Source organism: Solanum verrucosum, unplaced genomic scaffold, assembly GCF_900185275.1.
Source record: "Solanum verrucosum unplaced genomic scaffold, falcon-dt-bn FXZP01000161.1, whole genome shotgun sequence".
Classification (NCBI taxonomy): Eukaryota; Viridiplantae; Streptophyta; class Magnoliopsida; order Solanales; family Solanaceae; genus Solanum; species Solanum verrucosum.
The window spans coordinates 1884290-1903989 of NW_026020127.1; positions in this window are offsets into that span (position 1 = coordinate 1884290).

Below are 19700 nucleotides of genomic sequence, written 5' to 3' on the forward strand. Positions count from 1 at the left end.
ACCTTGAAAATGGGTCATTCTGACCATGAGAGCCAACTTGCTCCATATGTAAGGTCTTAACGGATATCCAGGTAAAAATTTTGCAAAAATAAGGTTGTAATTCTGGATCACCAAAAAATTTGTGTACTATAGTACACGAAAATCGGTAAAATGGGGGGTTCACCTCCTCTATGATTCGGTTGATCTTAAAAATGGGCCATTTTGGCCGTGAGGGCCAATGGGCTCCATAGATAATGTCTTAACAGACGTAAAGGTGTAATTTTGGCAAAAATGAGGTCGAAATTCCGGATGACCAACAAATCCATTGACTATAGCACACGAAAATCGATAAAATGGGGGGTTTACCTTCCCTAGGGATCGTTTGACCTTGAAAATCGGCCATTCTGGCCATGAGGGCTTATTTGCTCCATAGATAAGGTTTTAATAGACGTCCAGGTATAACTTTGCCAAAAATGAGGTCGGAATTCCGGATAGTCAAAAAATTTGTGGACTATAGCACACGAAAATCGGTAAAATAATGGGTTTATCTGCTCTAGGGCTCGTTTGACCTTGGAAATGGGACATTTTGGTCGTAAGGGCCAACTAGCTCCATAGGAAAGGTCTAAACGGACGTCCAGGTAAAATTTTGGCAAAAATGAGGTCGAAATTACAGATCACCAAAAAATCTATGGACACAAAAATTGGTAAAATAGGGGGTTTACCTTCTCTATGGCTCGTTTGACCTTGAAAATGGTCCATTCTAGCCGTGAGGGCAAACTGGATCTATAGGAAAGATCGTAACGGACGTCCAGGTAAAATTTTGGCAAAAATGAGGTCGGGATTCAGCATAACCAAAAAAGTTGGTGAACTATAGCACACAAAAATTAGTAAAAAAGGGGGTTTACCTGTACTGGGTATCGTTACACCTTGAAAATGGGTCGTTTTGGAATTCAGGGCCAACTAGCTCCATACGTAAGGACTAAACAGACGTCCAGGTAAAATTTTGGCAAAAATGAGGTCGGAATTCTGGTTCACTAAAAAATCCGTGGACTATCGCACACGAAAATCGGTAAAATGGGGGGTTTACCTTCTCTAGGGCTTGTTTGACCTTGATAATGGGACATTCTGGCCGTGAGGGCCAACTGGCTCCATAGGTAAGGTCGTTATGGACGTCCAGGTAAAATTTTGGTGAAAATGAGGTCAGAGTTTTTTATCAACAAAAAATATACTAACCGATAGCACACGAAAATTGGAAAAATGGAGGGTTTACCTGCTCTAGGGCTCGTTTGACCTTGAAAATGGATCATTTTGGCCGTGAGGGCCAATTGGCTCCATAGATAAGGTCTTAATAGACGTCCAGGTAAATTTTGGCAAAAATGAGGTCGGAATTATGGATCACAAAAAAAGATTGAAATGGCCCATTTTTGCCGTTTGGGCCAACTGACTCCATAGAGAAGGTCTTAACGGTTGTCCAAGTATAATTTTGGCGAAAATGAGGTCGGAATTCCAAATGACCAAAAAATCTGTGTACTATAGCACACAAAAATTGGTAAAATTAGGGGTTTACCTTCTCTAGGGCTCGTTTGACCTTAAAAATGGGACATTTTGGCCGTAAGGGCAAACTGACTCCATAGATAATGTCTTAACGGACGTCCAGGTATAATTTTGGCAAAATTAAGGTTGGAATTCCGCATCACCAAAAAATCTGTGGACTATAGCATACGAAAATTGGTATAATTGCAGGTTTAACTGCTCTAAGGATCGTTTGATCTTGAAAATAGGCCATTTTGGCTGTTAGGGCCAACTGGCTCCATAGATAAGGTCTTAACGGACGTGCAGGTAAATTTTGGCAAAAATTAGGTTGGAATTCTAGATGACCAAAAAATCTGTGAATTGTAGCACATGAAAATCGGTAAAATGGGGGTTTTACCTTATCTATGGCTCGTTTGACCTTGAAAATGGGTCATTCTGACCATGAGAGCCAACTTGCTCCATATGTAAGGTCTTAACGGATATCCAGGTAAAATTTTTGCAAAAATAAGGTTGTAATTCCGGATCACCAAAAAATTTGTGTACTATAGTACACGAAAATCGGTAAAATGGGGGGTTCACCTCCTCTATGATTCGGTTGATCTTAAAAATGGGCCATTTTGGCCGTGAGGGCCAATGGGCTCCATAGATAATGTCTTAACAGACGTAAAGGTGTAATTTTGGCAAAAATGAGGTCGAAATTCCGGATGACCAACAAATCCATTGACTATAGCACACGAAAATCGATAAAATGGGAGGTTTACCTTCCCTAGGGATCGTTTGACCTTGAAAATCGGTCATTCTGGCCATGAGGGCCTATTGGCTCAATAGATAAGGTTTTAATAGACGTCCAGGTATAACTTTGCCAAAAATGAGGTCGGAATTCCGGATCGTCAAAAAAGTTGTGGACTATAGCATACGAAAATCGGTAAAATAAGGGGTTTATCTGCTCTAGGGCTCGTTTGACCTTGGAAATAGGATATTTTGGTCGTAAGGGCCAACTAGCTCCATAGGAAAGGTCTAAACGGACGTCCAGGTAAAATTTTGGCAAAAATGAGATCGAAATTACAGATCACCAAAAAATCTATGGACACAAAAATTGGTAAAATAGGGGGTTTACCTTCTCTATGGCTCGTTTGACCTTGAAAATGGTCCATTCTGGCCGTGAGGGCAAACTGGATCTATAGGAAAGATCGTAACGGACGTCCAGGTAAAATTTTCGCAAAAATGAGGTCGGGATTCAGGATAACCAAAAAAGATGGTGAACTATAGCACACAAAAATTAGTAAAAAAGGGGGTTTACCTGTACTGGGTATCGTTACACCTTGAAAATGGGTCGTTTTGGAATTCAGGGCCAACTAGCTCCATACGTAAGGACTAAACAGACGTCCAGGTAAAATTTTGGCAAAAATGAGGTCGGAATTCTGGATCACTAAAAAATCCGTGGACTATCGCACACGAAAATCGGTAAAATGGGGGGTTTACCTTCTCTAGGGCTTGTTTGACCTTGATAATGGGACATTCTGGCCGTGAGGGCCAACTGGCTCCATAGGTAAGGTCGTTATGGACGTCCAGGTAAAATTTTGGTGAAAATGAGGTCAGAGTTTTTTATCAACAAAAAATATACTGACCGATAGCACACGAAAATTGGAAAATTGGAAAAATGGGGGGTTTACCTGCTCCAGGGCTCGTTTGACCTTGAAAATGGATCATTTTGGCCATGAGGGCCAATTGGCTCCATAAATAAGGTCTTAATAGACGTCCAGGTAAATTTTAGCAAAAATGAGGTCGGAATTATGGATCACAAAAAAAGATTGAAATGACCCATTTTTGCCGTGTGGGCCAACTGGGTCCATAGAGAAGGTCTTAACGGTTGTCCAAGTATAATTTTGGCGAAAATGAGGTCGGAATTCCAAATGACCAAAAAATCTGTGTACTATAGCACACAAAAATTGGTAAAATTAGGGGTTTACCTTCTCTAGGGCTCGTTTGACCTTGAAAATGGATCATTCTGACCATGAGAGCCAACTTGCTCCATAGGTAAGGTCTTAACGGACATCCAGGTAAAAGTTTTACAAAATAAGGTCGGAATTCCTGATCATCAAAAAATTTGTGTACTATAGTACACAAAAATCGGTAAAATGGGGGGTTCACCTCCTCTATGGTTCGATTGACCTTAAAAATGGGCCATTTTGGCCATGAGAGCCAATGGGCTCCATAGATAAGGTCTTAACGGACGTCAAGGTTTAATTTTGGCAAAATTGAGGTCGAAATTCCGGATGACCAAAAAATACATGGACTATAGCATACGAAAATTGGTAAAATGGGAGGTTTACCTTCCCTAGGGCTCGTTTGACCTTAAAAATGGGTCATTCTGGCCGTGAGGGCCAATTGGCTCCATAGGTAAGGTCTTAACGGACGTCCAGGTAAAATTTTGACAAAAATGAGATCGAAATTCTGGATCACCACAAAAGATAGTAACCTATAGCACACGAAAATCGGCAAAATGGGGGGTTTACTTGCTCTAAGGCTCGTTCGACCTTAAAAATGGGACATTTTGGCCGTGAGGGACAACTGGCTCCGTAGATAAGGTCTTAACAGACGTCCAGGTATTATTTTGCCAAAAATGAGGTCGGAATTCCGGATCGCCAAAAAATCCGTGGACTATAGCACACGAAAATCGGTAAAATGGGGTGTTTATCTGCTCTAGGGCTCGTTTGACCTTGAAAATGGGACATTTTGGCCGTGAGGGCCAACTAGCTCCATAGGTAAGGTCTTAAAGGACGTCCAGATAAAATATTGGCAAAAATGAGGTCGGAGTTCTGGATTTCCAAAAATTTTGTGGCCTATTGCACACGAAAATCAGCCAAATGGGGGGTTTACCGGCTCTAGGGCTCGTTTGTCCAAGAAAATTGGCCATTTTGGCCGTGAGTGCCAATTGGGTCCATAGATAAGGTCTTAACGGACGTCCAGGTAAAATTTTGGCAAAAATAAGGACGAAATTCTGGATCACCAAAAATTTCGTGGACTATAGCACACGAAATTCGGTAAAATGGGGGATTTACCTTCTCTAGGGCTCGTTTGACCTTGAAAATTGGCCATTTTGTCATTGAGGACCAACTGGCTCCATATGTAATGTCTTAACAAACGTCCATGTAAATTTTTGCAAAATGCGTTCGAAATTCCGGATCACCAAAAAGTCCGTGGACTATAGCTCACGAAAATCGGTAAATGGGGTTTTACCTGTTCTAGGGCTCGTTTGACCTTGAAAATTGGCCATTTTGGAAGTGAGGGCTAATTGGCTTCATAGGTAAGGTCTTAACGGACGTCCATGTCAAATTTTGGCAAAAATGAGGTCGGAATTCTGGATAACCAAAAACAATGGTCACCAATAGCACACGAAAATCGGCAAAAATGGGGGGTTTACTTACTGTAGGGTTCTTTTGACCTTAAAAATGGGTCATTTTGGCCATAAGGGACAACAAGCACCATAGATAAGGTCTTAACGGACGTCCAGGTATAATTTTGGAAAAATTGAGGACGAAATTCTGGATCACCAAAAATTTCGTGGACTATAGCACACGAAAATTGATAAAATGGGGGGTTTACCTTGTGTAGGGCTCGTTTGACCTTGAAATTTGGCCATTCTGGCCGCAAGGACCAACGGGCTCCATAGGTAATGTCTTAACGGATGTCGAGGAAAATTTTTGGCAATAATGAGGTGTGAATTATTTATCACCAAAAAAGATGGTGACCTATAGGTCACGAAAATTGGCAAAATGGTGGGTTTACCGGCTCTAGGTTTCGTTTGACCTTGAAAATGGGCCATTTTGGCCGTGAGGGGCAACTAGTTCCATAGATAAGGTCTTAACGGACGTCCAGGTGTAATTTTGGCAAAAATGAGGTCGAAATTCCGGATCACCAAAAATTCTGTGGACTATAGCACACGAAAATCGGTAAAATGGGGGGTTTACCTTTTCTAGGGCTCTTTGACCTTGAAAATGGGACATTCTGGCCGTGAGGGCCAACTGCCTCCATAGATAAGGTCTTAACGGATATCCAGGAAATATTTTGGCAAAAATGAGATCGAAATTCTGGATCACCAATAAATTCGTGGACTATAGCACACGAAAAATGGTAAAATGGGGGGTTTACCTACTCTAGGTCTCGTTTGACCTTGAAAATGGGTTATTCTAGCTGTGAGGGCCAACTAGCTCCATAGTTAAGGTCTTAACAGAAGTCCATGTTTAATTATGGCAAAAATGAGGTCGGAATTCTGGATCACCACAAAAGATGATGACCTATAGCACACGAAAATCGGCAAAATGGGGGGTTTACCTGCCCTAAGGCTCGTTCGATCTTAAAAATGGGCCATTTTGGCCGTGAGGGACAACTGGCTCCATAGATAAGGTCTTAACAGACGTCCAGGTATAATTTTGCCAAAAATGAGGTCGAAATTCTGGATCGCCAAAAAATCTGTGGACTATAGCAGACGAAAATCGGTAAAATGGGGGGTTTATATGCTCTAGGGCTCGTTTAACCTTGAAAATGGGCCATTTTGGCCATGAGGGCCAACTAGTTCCATAGATAAGCTCTTAACGGACGTCCAGGTGTAATTTTGGCAAAAATGAGGTCGAAATTCCTGATCACCAAAAATTCCGTGGACTATTGCGCAGGAAAATCGGTAAAATGGGGGGTTTACCTTTTCTAGGGCTCGTTTGACCTTGAAAATGAGCCGTACTGGCCGTGAGGGCCAACTGGCTCCATAGGTACGGTCTTAACGGACGTCCAAGTAAATTTTTTGCAAAAATGAGGTCAAAATTCTTTATTACTAAAAAAGATAGTGACCTATAGAACATGACAATCGGCAAAATGGGGGATTTACCTGCTCTAGGGTTCGTTTGACCTCGAAAATGGATCATTTTGGCCGTGAGGGCCAATTGTCCCTATAGGTAATGTCTTAACTGACGTATATGTAAAATTTTGGCAAAATTGAGGCCGAAATTTCGGATTACCAAAAAATCCATGGACTATAACACGTGAAAATTGGTAAAATGGGGGGTTTACCTGCTCTAGGGTTCGTTTGGCCTTGAAAATGGGCCATTTTGGCCATGAGGGCAAACTGGCTGCATTAATAAGGTCTTAACGGACGTCCTAATAAATATTGGCAAAAATGAGGTCGAAATTCTGGATTACCAAAAAATTCGTGGACTGTAGCTCACAAAAATTGGTAAAATGGGGGGTTTACCTTCTTTATGTCTCGTTTAACCTTGAAAATTGGCCATTCTGGCCCTGAGGCCAACTGGATCCATAAGTAAGGTTTTAACGGACGTCCAGATAAAATTTTGGTGAAAATGAGGTCGGAATTCTTAATCACCAAAAAAGATGGTGACATATAGCACACGAAAATTGGCAAAATTGGGGGTTTACATGCTCTAGGGTTCGTTTGACCTAGAAAATGGATCATTTTGTCCGTGAGGGCCAACTGTCCCCATAGGTAAGGACTTAATGGATGTCTAGGTAAAATTTTGGCAAATTTGAGGTCAGAATTCTGGATTACCAAAAAATTCGTGGACTATAGCACACGAAAATTGGTAAGGTGGGGATTTACCTGCTCTAGGGCTCGTTTGACCTTTAAAATGGGGAGTTTTGGCCGTCAGGGCCAACTGGCTCCATATTTAAGGTCTAAACGGACATCCAGGTAAAATTTTGGCAAAAATAAGGTCGAAATTCTAGGTCACCAAAAAATCCGTGAACTATTGCACACAAAAATCGGTAAATTAGGGGTTTACCTTTACTAGGGCTCTTTTGACCTTGAAAATGGGTCATTCTGGCCGTGAGGGAGAGCTAGCTCCATAAGTAAGGTCTTAACGGACATCCAAGTAAAATTTTTGCAAAAATAAGGTCGGAATTTCGGATTACCAAAAAATTTGTGGACTATAGTACACGAAAATCGGTAAAATGGGGGGTTCACCTCCTCTATGATTCGGTTGACCTTAAAAATGGGCCATTTTGGTCGTGAGGGCCAATGGGCTCCATAGATAAGGTCTTAACAGACGTCAAGGTGTAATTTTGGCAAAAAAGAGGTCTAAATTCAGGATGACCAAAAAATCCATGGACTATAGCACACGAAAACCGGTAAAATGGAGGGTTTACCTTCCCTAGGGATCGTTTGACCATGAAAATCGACCATTCTAGCTGTGAGGGCCAATTGGCTCCATAGGTAAGGTCTAAACGGACATCCAGGTAAATTTTTGGCAAAAATAGCGTCGTAATTTCGGGTGACCAATAAATCCCACGGACTGTAACAAACAAAAATTGGCAAAATAGAGGGATTACCTGCTTCGGGGTTTGGTTGACCTTGAAAATGGGCCGTTTTGGCCGGGGTGACCAACTATTTCCATCGCTAAGGTCTTAAAGGAGGCCTATGCAAATTTTTGGCCGTGGGGGTTTTACCTTCCCTAGGGCTTGTTTGACCTTGAAAATGGGTCATTCTGGCCGTGAGGGCCAACTGGCTCCATAGGTAAAATGTTAACGGACTTCCAGGTAAAATTTTGGCAAAAAGGGGGTCAAAATTCTGGATCACCAAAAAAGATGGTGACCTATAGCCCACGAAAATCCACAAATTTGGCGGTTTATTTGCTCTGGGGTTCTATTGACCTTGAAAATGGGCCATTTTTGCCGTGACGGCCAACTGGCTCCATAGATAAGGTCTTAACGGACGTCCAGGTATAATTTTGGCAAAAATGAGGACGAAATTCTGGATCACCTAAAAATCCATGGACTATAGCCACGAAAATCGATAAAATGAGGGTTTATTTGCTCTAGGTTTCGTTTGACCTTGAAAATGGGCCATTTTGGTAGTTAGGGCAAATTGGCTCCATAGATATGGTCTTAACGGACATTCAGGCAAAATTTTGGCAAAAATGAGGTCGGAATTCCGCATCACCAAAAAATATATGGTCTATAGCACACGAAAATTGGTAAAATGACAGGTTTACCAGCTCTATGGCTCGTTTGATTTTGAAAATGGGCCATTTTGGTCGTGAGGGCCAACTAGCTCCATAGATAAGGTCTTAACGGACGTCCAACTAAAATTTTGTTAAAAATGAGGTCAGAATTCTGGATCACCAAAAAATCTGCGGACTATAGCACATGAAAATCGATAAAATGGGTGGTTTACCTTCACTACGGCTCGTTTGACCTTGAAAATGGGCCATTTTGGCCGTGAGGGCAAACTGGCTCCATAGATAAGGTCTTAACGGACGTCCAGGTAAAATTTTGGCAAAAATGAGGTCGGAATTCTGGATCACCAAAAAATCAATGGACCATAGCACACGGATATCTGTAAAAATTGGGGGTTTACCTGCTCTAGGGCTCGTTTGTCCTTGAAAATTGGTCATTATGGCCATGAGGGCCAACTGGCTCCATAGATAAGGTCTTAACGGACGTCCATGTGTAATTTTGGCAAAAATGAGTTCGGAATTCCAGATCACCGAAAAATCCATGGTCTATAGCACACGAAAATCGGTAAAATGGGGGATTTACCTTCTCTAGGGGTCGTTTGACCTTGAAAATTGGTCATTCTGACTGTGAGGGCCATCTGGATCCATATGTAAGGTCTTAACGAACGTCCATGTAAAATTTTGGCAAAAATGAGGTCGAAATTCTGGATCACCAAAAAAGATGGTGACCTATAGCCCACGAAAATTCATAAAATGGGGGATTTACCTGCTCTAGGGCTCGTTTGACCTTAAAAATGGGACATTTTGGCCGTAAGGGCAAACTGACTCCATAGATAAGGTCTTAACGGATGTCCAGGTAAAATTTTGGCAAAAATGAGGTTGGAATTCCGGATCAATAAAAAATATATAGACCGTAGCACACGAAAATCGATAAAAATGGGGGGTTTACCTTCTGTAAGACTCGTTTATCCTTGAAAATTGGCCATTTTGGCCATGAATGCCAACTGGCTCCATAGATATGGTCTTAATGGACGTCCAGGTATAATTTTGGCAAAAATGAGGACGGAATTCCGGATCACCAAAAAAACTGTGGACGATAACACACGAAAATTGGTAAAATGGAGGGTTTACCTTCTCAAGGGCTCGTTTGACCTGAAAAATGGACCATATTGGCCGTGAGGGCCAAACGGACGTCAAAGTGTAATTTTGGCAAAAATGATGTTGGAATTCCGGATTACCAAAAAAACCATGGACGATAGAGCACGAAAATCAGTAAAATTGGGGGTTTACCTTCCTTAGGGCTCGTTTGACCTTGAAAATAGGTCATTTTGGCCGTGAGGGCCAACTGGCTCTATAGATAAGGTCTTAACGGACGTCCAGGCATAATTTTGGCAAAAATGACGACGAAATTTTGGATCACCATAAAATCCATGGACTATGGCACAGAAAAATCAGTAAAATGGAGGTTTACCTGCTCTAGGGCTCGTTTGACCATCAAAATGGGCCATTTTGGCCGTGAGGGCAAACTGGCTCCATAGGTAAGGCCTTAAACGGACGTCCATGTAATATTTTCGCAAAAATGGGGTCGGAATACTGGATCACCAAAAAATATGTGGACTATAGCACACGAAAATTGGTAAAATGGGAAGTTTACTTGCTCTAGGGCTCGTTTGACCTTGAAAATGGACGATTCTGGCCGTGAGGGCCAACTGGCTCCATATGTAGGGTCTTAAAAGACGTCCAGGTAAAATTTTGACAAAAATGAGGTCGGAATTCTAGATGACCAAAAAAGATGGTGACCGATAGCACACGAAAATTGGCAAAATGAGGGGTTTACCTGCTTTAGGGCTCGTTCGACCTTGAAAATGGGCCATTTTGGCCGTGAGGGCCAACTGGCTCCATAGATAAGGTCTTAAATGGACGTCCAGGTAAAACTTTTGCAAAAATGAGGTCGGAATATTGGATCACGAAAAAATATGTGGGCTATAGCACACGAAAATTGATTAAATGAAGGGTTTACCTGCTCTAGGGGTCGTTTGACCTTGAAAATGGACAATTCTGGCCGTGAGGGCCAACTGGCTCCATAGGTAAGGTCTTAACGGACGTCCAGGTAAAATTTTGACAAAAATGAGGTCGGAATTCTGGATCACCAAAAAAAAGATGGTGACATATAGCATATGGAAATTGGCAAAATGAGGGGTGTACTTGCTCTAGGGTTCGTTCGACTTTGGAAATGGGCCATTTTGGCCCTGAGGACCAACTGGCTTCATAGATATGGTCTTAACAGACGTCTAGGTATAATTTTGGCAAAAATTAGGTCGGATTCTGGATCACCAAAAATCCGTGGACTATAACACACAAAAATTGGTACAATTGGGGGTTTACCTGCTCTAGGGGTCGTTTGGCCTTCAAAATGGGACATTTTGGCCGTGAGAGCAAACTAGCTCCGTAGATAAGGTCTTAACGGATGTATAGGTAAAATTCTGGCAAAAAGGAGGTCGGAATTCTGTATCACCAAAAAATCTGTGGACTATAGCACACGGAAATCGTTAAAATGGGGATTTTACCTTCCCTAGGGCTCGTTTGACCTTGAAAATGGGTCATTCTGGCCGTGAGGGAAAACTGGCTCCATAGATAAGGTCTTAACAGACGTCTAGGTATAATTTTGGCAAAAATGAGAACGGAATTTCGGAGCACCAAAAAATCTGTGGACTATAGCCATGAAAATCGGAAAAATGGGGGGTTTACTTGCTCTAGGGTTTGTTTGACCTTGAAAATGGGGCATTTTAGTAGTTAGGGAAAACAGGCTCTATAAATAAGGTCTTAACGGTCGTCCAGGTAATATTTTGGCAAAAATGAGGTTGGAATTCCGCATCACCAAAAAATCTGTGGCCTATAGCACACGAAAATTGGTAAAATGGCAGGTTTACCTGCTCTAGGGATCGTTTGATCTTGAAAATGGGTCATTTTGCCTGTGATGGCAAACTGGATCCATAGATAAGGTCTTAACGGACGTCCAGGTAAAATTTGACAAAAATGAGGTCGAAATTCCGGATCACCAAAAAATCTATGGACTATGGCACACGGAAATCGGTAAAAATGGGTGGCTTACATTCTCTAGGACTCGTTTATCCTTGAAAATTGGCCATTTTCGCCAACTGGCTCCACAGAAAAGGTCTTAATGGACGTCCAGGTATAATTTTGGCAAAAATGAGGACGGAATTTCGGATCACAAAAAAAACCGTGGACTATAGCACACGAAAATTGGTAAAATAAGGGGTTTACTTGCTCTAGGGCTCTTTGACCTTGAAAATTGGCCATTTTGCCAGTGAGGGAAAACTGGCTCCATAGATAAAGTCTTAACGGACGTCCAGGTAAAATTTTGGTTAAAATGCGGTCGGAATTATGGGTCACCAAAACATCCGTGGATTATAGAACACGAAAATCGGTAGAAAGGGGGTTTACCTGCTCTAGGGCTCATTTGACCTTGAAAATTTGCCATTCTGGCTGTGCGGGCCAATTGGCTTCATAGGTAAGGACTTAACGGACGTCTAGGTAAAATTTTAGCAAAAATGAGGTCGAAAATCTAGATCACCAAAAAAGATGGTGACCTATAGCACACGAAAAACGGCAAAATGGGGGTTTACCTGCTCTAGGTCTCCTTTGACCTATAAAATGTGCCATTTTGGCTGTGAGGGAGAACCTTCCTCATGTGTATTTTGTCTTCTTTTATATAATATTGTTTTCTTGCTAAGAGAATCGGACTAATGCATTCGCTTTTGTGTAATTTCCTCACTTACTTACTTTAAGGGATGTTTAAATGTTGCTCATCAAAAGTTTAACAACTCCAATTTGCTTTCTGTCAGCATGAGTTTGAAATGTTTTGTTAGATAGTTGCACTAGTGTGTAGTTATTTTATTAAATTGTCAGCATATATTAATTATCATATGCAAGGTAAATCCATCCGTATTGTGCTTAAGCTAGGAGTCAAATTTTTGCAAGTATGAGTCACTTGAAATCTCAATATGTTGGTTCATTTCATCGAATGTTTCTCCAATATTAAATTGTTAATGGACGGTACTTATGTATTTTCTTTTGTTCTGTTTTTTTATGTATGTGATCTATCGAGGGGTCCTTTGGGACTTGTGCTTCTACCCTTTGCATTACAAATGGGCCACTCAGGCCCAATGTTTTCCTTTATCAAGTCAACCAGCTTAAAGTCGACGAACAGGTCAAAAACACAATAAAAAACAGGGCTGGAGTGAAATACAGGTGTTTGGAAGCAAGAAATACATAAAAAGGGCTGATATACGTGCCGATATACATTGATATACATCAACTGTATACAAAAAACGGGAATTGTGTTAAACTCCAAAAAGTAGCGAATTTGGCCCAAGAAAGGCCCAAATTCAATTTCTCCCTTGCGATTTAATTATTTAATTGCGATTACCTATTATTTGTTGTTTAACTCTAACTTTAGAATTTTTAATTAACTTAGTTGAATTCCACAAAAGACGAACTATTCATCTGAGTTGTTTTGTTTCTAACAAAACTTATTTTATCAACTCTTGTATTTTCATTTATAATCCTTAGTCAAAAAAAATTAAATAAATTAAAAAAAAATTATTAGTTTAAAATAGTTTTTTTCATAAACAAAAAAAATGACTCAAATAAAAACCAACTCATTTTGTTTCGTTAAAATTCTAAGTTACTTGTCTCTAATTCAAATATTTCAAATAGGGTCCCATTTTCTTAAAAAATAAAAATTGCTCTTTGTTTAACTATTTTCTCAAAGTTAATCTAATAATGTAAATTATTATTAAATACTTACTTAGTCATTTTCTCAAAAAATGTTAGTTAAAACTTTTATTTTATAATTAATTCGAAATGATTTTCATGCTTTAATATATTAAATTGGTTTAAGTTATTTTAAAATAAATTCTAATTAATCTAGTTTTATTAATATTCCAATCACCTGTATTTCGAGTCAAATGTTTCATTTTAGGTCTCTTTTCTCTAAAAATAAAATGAAATAGAAATGTGTCATTTATTTAATCATTTTCTTAAAGTTAATCAATTATTGTAAGTTATTATTTTTTATGTTAAATCGTTATTTTCCTAAAAATAATCAAATATATTTTAGTCAAGTCGCAGGTCAATCGCATGTTAGCGGACACTTCGAATGCTTAAACCCTTCTCGAAGTGTAAATTGAACCTCGAACTCTCTTTGGTATTTTCAAACGATTTTTTCTGTTTAAATCTTTGAAAATTATAAGTTTTCTTAATTTCTTCAAAAAATTAAGTGGCGACTCTTTTCTAAGTATTTTTCTCAAATTGTTTTATATTTAGAACATTTCAAAAAGTGATTTTTCTAGAAATAGTTAAATTACGGCACAACAGAAATGGCGACTCTGCTGGGGATTCAATTAGGTTCTAACCATAATGACTTGACTCTCTTTGACTATTTGCTAATATTTGTTGAATTGTTTTACCTCAAATGTGCCTTATCTGCTTAAATTGTGATATCAATTGTCATTGCATCCATATCATTTATTCTGTCAAATGACATTTTTTTTCTTTTCACTTAAAGGACGATTATGCGGGCCGCAGTCGTTCGTTAACCAAATTGTTCTCGGGACACCCTGACGAATGTAGTTGGCTATTGGATAGTCAACGGTCGTTAATTGTCTCAGCCCAAGTAGTCCACTTGGGTCACCAATCCACTTTAAAGAAAACCCACTCTTAGTCATACTAGGATAGAGCAAGACCAAATCCCTGAAATTTAGCGCATTGGCCTAAGATGACCCAATACCCAAGGCGTGTCGGGTCCATTAGAAAGACCACATTGAGTCCAAAGGGCCCACGGCCCGAACGGACGCTCATACTTATGTGTTTGAAGGATGTATACGCTATTTGACAAAGTGTTGTATCTTGGGTTTGGGGGATACCTAATTATTTGTATGTTTTTGTAGATGGCTAAGCAACACTTGAGTTTCAAAATGGTCACCGAGACGCCAAACCTCCTCCGTGTATGGTGGTACAATCTTAATGCATATCAGAAAAGAGAACTCTCCATTCATTTAGGTCACCTCCCGTCAATAATGAATCTCAGAGTCTGGCCTAAGTTCATTGAGGTGGTCACTCGATTTTGGGATGATAAGAGGATGGTGTTTCGCTTCGGAGATGTTGAAATGACACCAACTGTTGAAGAAATCAGAGATTGCCTAGACAATGTCGGAATGTGCCAGAAAAGGAAAAATCATCCAGATCACCACATTTTGCTACCAGATAAGCCGACCAGCACAGAACTGAAGAACATGTTGTTACTAGTAAATGCAGACTGGCTAGACACCCCGAGTATTCCGTTTATGAAATTCTACGAACGGTGGGGACACGAGAACTATTATAAGAATTTTCCAAATGAGTTTCTCAGTCGCAGTAGTTGGAGTCAAACTCAAACCTTAGCATTTGTTGTATGCCTCTTAGGGACGATGGTATTTCCTCAAGGTGAAGGGAATGAAATTGATACTCGGGTTGTCATGGTTACACACGCCATCTTCGAGGGTGTTGGTAAGAAAGGACAGGTTAAGAAATACTTCAACCTAGCCCCGATCATTCTGGCTGACATCTACCGATCTTTGGGTCAATACAAAAACGGGTTTCCATTTTTTCAAGGTTGTAATATTTTGCTACAGTGGTGGATGTCTAAACATCTGGTGAAGACATACGAGACTCAGAAACAGAAATTGGCCGAACCACAAAAAGAAAGCCACCTCGACCATTACGAGTTTCATTTGAGCAACAACAGGTTCAAGATCTACAGCACTAGGGAATCATGGGCCAAAGTCTTCCATGACATAAAAGAGGAAGACGTACAATGGATGTTTCAAGATTTCATGTCAGAAAAAATAGTTATTCAGGGGGCTAAGTGTCCTTTCCTAATCCTTCTTGGCATTAGAGGGGTACGACCTTACAATCCTAGCAGGGTAATGCGGGAATTCGGCAGAAGACAGATTCTACCTTTCAAAGGAGACACTAGCCGCTACGTCTTTGACTACAACGGGTGCGACAAGATACCTCACGCCAAGGATATTTGTCAAGAATGGTCTGGACGGGTCAACCTAAAAGAGAGCATGGCAGAAAATAGATATGAAGCCGGGTATGTGGATGAATATAAAAAATGGTTGCAGAATGATCTGCGTGGTACACTTGACCCAACGCCACGCACGGGCCGACAGATTGAAGATGTCCAGGTAAGACTCCAAATCCAAGCCTACCATTTTCAGCAGGAATGGGACCGAAGAGAGCAAGAGTTTCAACGTAGGGAGCAAGAATACCTGCGTAGGGAACAAGAATTCCAGCATAAAGAATATGAAAGCCAAAGGGCATTAGCCTTTGCCACGCAAGAGTTAGCTGACGCGAGATCCTGCCTGATGCGTTTGGACTTGAACTTTGATGAACAGCTTAACACCCTCCAGGGCGTGTCAATGTCTTCCAAAGCTGTGTTCGCTGGGCCGCATGTGATAACAATCAAGTTTCTCATTCGTGAAGAAGTGGAAAAAGCAAGAGGAGGAGCAGGTCCTTCAGCATTTTAGTTATCTTATTCCCCTGCGTGGGATTGATGTTATTGTATTTGCAACTTATCCCTTCCCTAAAAGATGTATCCCTTTGATTAACTTTGTAATGAATTCTCTATTGTTTATGAATTCTGTTTTGGGGGTGCAACAATTTGTTTTAAATGGCGCAATACATCCTTCAATTCGCTAGGCCTACCCTTGGCACAAAAGGGTCACATGCATGTTTAGGACGCGAAATTTGCCTGTTTACTTGTGTGTTTAACTGTTTGTGTGGTACGTTGCTTTGAATGAGGACATTTTAGCCCACTCCTTGTCAAAATAAAATAAAATAAAAAAATAAAAAATAAAAAATATATATATATACAAAAATTGAAAATTGTCAAATACAAGTCACTACCAAAATGTCCGACCAAAATTCCACGAGTCTTAAGTTTCTCAGTCAGAAATAAAATCCTACTACCAAATCCTAAGCCACTACTCTATCATCTCATGAAAGGTAAAATTGCAGCTAAGATGGAAAAAGGAAAGAGTATCGACATAGAGCTAACTGAGGAGGATTTGAGGATGAAATTACAGCGGCTCAGACAAGAGATCCAAGAAACCAGAAAAAGGAGAATAGAAGTGGAGTTTGCCACCGCAATCGCACGAACAGCAAATGCGGCACTAGACGTGGAATTGGCAGCAAAGATGACAAAATGTGCTGTTATAGATGAAGAGACAGTTGTTGTGCGGAAGAAGCGCGATGCCCTCAAGGAGATAACCTGGATGCTTCAGAAGCCACGTGGAAAACACTCTTTCTTCAGCCAAGAGGCCGCCAACTGTGATCCCAAAGGTGCTAGACCTGAAGCTACTGAAGAAGATACTGGGGAGGAAATTGTCTATAGGCCACCTCTTCAGGGATGGTGGAAGGAAGGGAATGAGAAAACCACCCTCGAAGCATATGAATTTACCCCCCGTGATTAATGCGACAATCAGAAAAAGAATGGCCTGAGTGGAGGCACATTTTGTCTTTTAGGAGATTTATTGTATGTTTTTCACTTTCCGTGTAATCTTCAAGAAATGAATGAATGAAAATGAAATTTCCTTTTGTTTTCGAACTACGTAGGGCCTGAATTCTCCTTGGGAGATACGTAGGCAGCCTTTCAAGACCCGACCCCTATCTTTTAAAATTTTCTTTTCCCTTTCATTCTACAAGGAAACATCGAGTTCAGATCAACAGATTCCAGAAAATGCAGCAAGAAGACCTTAGCTCAACGCAATTTAACCTTTCTGAGTCACCAACCTCAACATAAAAATAAGCAAATTCCTGCTTGTTCTAAAATCAGTCCCCATCATTCGTGGGTTAGCATGTTCTCAAACAAAGCAACTTTTATGTGTTTATCTGCTTTTTATATGATATTTTGCATTATTTGTGCCGAATCAAAACTAACATTTTTGCCTTTGAGTTGTTTTTCTCAACAGGTAGTTAGAACTGGTCTGTGTCGATAAGCTGGCTGATCATCCTTATTTTACTAGATCCAAAGGTCCTACAGATTCCTTCCCCAATCAAAGTTCACAAAAGGGAGAAGCAGCAATGGGTGATAACAACGAAGAAATCAGCCTTACTGATGTCGTGGTGGCTCAGCCCGCCCTTGCTGATCAGAATGAACTGATCCTGCAGCTGATGCAACAAATTGCTGAGATGAGGGTCGAGATGCAGAGGAAACACGATTTGCCTCCTCCGATTTTTGCTGTCAACACTCAACCGGACGGAACACCTCCAGCTCATATTCCCCCTCCTAACGTGGAACAAGCTCAGAACCCGCCTTTAAGCCCTGCTCGTAATCCCTCCATCATTGACCTTACCACCCAAAACCCCCATTACGCCTCATCATCTTATCACACACCACCCCCACCTCAAAATACCAACCCCCAAGCACCACTCCCTTCCCCCAATGCAAACCACCAAACTGGCCTACCCCCTCAAAGCCAAAATGTTAACCGCCCGCACATTTCCCTCCATTACCAAAATCAACATACCAACCCCCAGACTTTCCCTCAAAATTACCAAGCCACTCAAAATGCCCAAAGTCCCTCTATTGCTCCACCACTACCACAAAAGGCCACTTTCCAAATACCGATCCCCAATGAGCATGACGTCCATGGTTCGGAGCTCGACCACTATGAGGAGAGGGAGAGAGAGTGGAGGTCAAAGGAAGAGACCGCCAAGATAGATGTGAAGGAAGAAATTAGAAAGGCCATGAAGGAGTTGAACTGCATTCCTGAGGTCGCCGGGTTGAGTTACGAAGACTTGTGCATTCATCCGAATTTGGACCTCCCGGAAGGGTTCAAGGTGCCAAAATTCGACATCTTCAGAGGAACGGGGAACCCTTTAGCAGACCTGAGGGCCTATTGTGGCCAACTCGTGGGAGTTGGAAGAGACGAAGCTTTATTAATGCGGCTTTTTAGTTGAAGTCTGAGCGGAGAGGCTCTAGAATGGTTTACGTCTCATGAAACGAGACAGTGGTCTAGTTGGAATGCTCTGGCTAAGGACTTCATTGAACGATTCGCCTATAATGTGGAGATCGTTCCTGACCGTTACTCCTTGGAGAAGATGAAGCAGAAGCCGACTGAAAGCTATAGAGAATTTGCATATAGATGGCGAAAGGAGGCAGCTAGAGTTAGACCTCCTATGTCAGAAAAGGAAATTGTCGAAGTGTTTGTGCGGGTGCAAGAGCCCGAATATTATGACAGAATCATGCTGCTCGTTGGAGCAAAATTTGCTGAGATAGTCAAGGTAGGTGAGACTATCGAAGATGGATTGAGAACTGGTAAGATTGCCCGTGTTGCTGCCTCGCCCGGATCTTCGGGTTTGTTGAAAAAGAAAAGAGAGGATGTGTCATCTATCTCCTATGAGGGGAAGAAGACCCCAAGGAAAACCTCATCATACCAAGGTTGTTCTTGACCTTTACAGAGTTCGTACCCGGCTTGTTATACACAGGCTGATTACCAAAATAATTCTCTCCTCAGTTATCAAAATACCCCTCCTCCCATTTACCAAACTCCCCCTACTATTTACCAAACTCCACCTCATCACTACCGGAACGTCACCCCTAACTGTGCCAATGTTCAGACAAATTACCAAACTCCTCCCCCAATGTACCAAACCCCAGCTCCACTTTACCAAAATACCCCCTCGAACTACAAAGCTCCACAACCAAATTACCAAACCAACTCATATCCCAGATATCAAGCCCCCCGTCCGAATGCTCCAAATTATCGCCAAATGCCTCCCCCTCAACAAGGCAATTACGATCCCACCCGTCCCAGATTTGAGAAGAAGCCTGCTAGAATTTTCACTCCACTTATTGAAAGCCGAACAAAGCTGTTTGAGCGATTAACTGCTGCAGGATATATTCATCCAGTGGGGCCCAAGCCGGTGGACACTAGTTCAAAGTTTTACAGACCTGATCAGAGGTGCGCATATCACTCTAACAATGTTGGTCATGATACCGAGGACTGTATCAACCTGAAGCATAAGATCCAAGACCAGATTGACCAGAACGTGGTCTCTCTTCAGACAGTCGCGCCCAATGTCAATAGCAATCCTTTGCCAAACCATGGAGGCGCTACTATCAATATGATAGAGACAGATGATGACTGGTGCGCG